The 1,486-nt window shown below is 39.7% G+C and overlaps 1 non-coding gene across 1 annotated transcript; it reads left to right on the top strand.

Annotated features, from left to right (window-relative positions):
- The first annotated feature begins 816 nt into the window (after positions 1-816).
- On the top strand, positions 817-891 carry Trnas-cga (transfer RNA serine (anticodon CGA)). The gene has a single exon. It is a non-coding gene; the product is annotated as a tRNA-Ser (tRNA).
- The last annotated feature ends 595 nt before the right edge of the window (positions 892-1,486 follow it).

Raw genomic sequence — 1,486 nt, 5'->3', positions numbered from 1 at the left:
CGCTTACGAATCTTACCTTTTAATTCAATTACAAAGACAGTTTTCATATAATATCTTGCTAAAGTATGGTAGTATGTTCTTCGGTAAACTGGAGTGACTGGCGAGTATGTCCATCAATTTAAAATTAAAGATAATGAACCATGGGGTGAAGCCTTAGGTAAAGATTCATTCTAACAACTAATACATTGTGAAAAACACTGCATATTATTAACACAATCTTTGCACTACTTTTAAGAAAAAGACATTACCATCACGTTGTCAAAATTATATTTCGTAAGAGTGGAACTCAAGTTTTTAGGTAATACATCAGCAATACGTGGAAGAAATCCAGATACCATATCTGGAGATAATAAGGTCGATGAATGACGGTCTGGAACAGAAAAATATGAATGTGCCAAACACCACATATTGAGGAAAGTATTTTAATTAGTAACACACACTTCAGAAGACATGAGAACTATTCCAAAGTACACTAGATCGCGTGTTGAGGAAAGCTGTGAGTACCGGACGTGAGTCGTGCTTCGGTAGCTCAGTTGGTAGAGCACTTGCCCGCGAAGGCAAAGGTCCCGAGTTCGAGTCTCGGTCGGGCACACAGTTTTAATCTGCCAGGAAGTTTCATATCAGCGCACACTCCGCTGCAGAGTGAAAATCTCATTCTGGAAACATCCCCCAGGCTGTGGCTAAGCCATGTCTCCGCAGTATCCTTTCTTTCAGGAGTGCTAGTTCTGCAAGTTTCGCAGAAGAGCTTCTGTAAAGTTTGGAAGGTAGGAGACGGATACTGGCAGAAGTAAAGCTGTGAGTACCGGACGTGAGTCGTGCTTCGGTAGCTCAGTTGGTAGAGCACTTGCCCGCGAAAGGCAAAGGTCCCGAGTTCGAGTCTCGGTCGGGCACACAGTTTTAATCTGCCAGGAAGTTTCATATCAGCGCACACTCCGCTGCAGAGTGAAAATCTCATTCTGGAAGAAAAATTTTATTGGAGAACCGCTATTAAACTTATTTAAAAAGGCTACATATAAAAAAGTTGAGGCAAAAGACTAACACAAAATGGTAGATAACAGTCTTCATAAGCATTATCATCAAAGTGTACGTGTGTAATGAACATGTGAATGCAACCGTATTAAATGCAGACGAGTTAGTGCTGATTAAGGGTTACATTGTAGTTCAAATATAAAGAAAGCGAGCAAAAATTTTTTTAAATGCTCTGTACCATTTCAAGTAGTAGTTTTACACACGCAAAAGCAGTAGTTTAAGTGGACTCCAAAATGGCGAAAGAAAAATAGTGATATGGAAAATAAATTCAACTCTCCGTCAGAGTCTGCAACCTTGCGAATTCAGAAGACTCACTTCTGTCAGCAGTCCTAGTTAATTACTTGGTAACTTTATGTTTAGTTTTCTTACTCTTTACTATTCTGTTGTCTTTAAACTACATCCATCTCTTATATCCCAGCAAAAAGCATGAACGTAGGAAGCACGGTTGTCCTGTTTG

This window comes from Schistocerca gregaria, chromosome 4 (genome assembly GCF_023897955.1).
Source record: "Schistocerca gregaria isolate iqSchGreg1 chromosome 4, iqSchGreg1.2, whole genome shotgun sequence".
In the NCBI taxonomy this organism is placed as follows: Eukaryota; Metazoa; Arthropoda; class Insecta; order Orthoptera; family Acrididae; genus Schistocerca; species Schistocerca gregaria.
The sequence above is the reverse complement of the archived record's forward strand: the minus strand, read 5'-3'. Positions and strand labels throughout refer to the sequence as shown.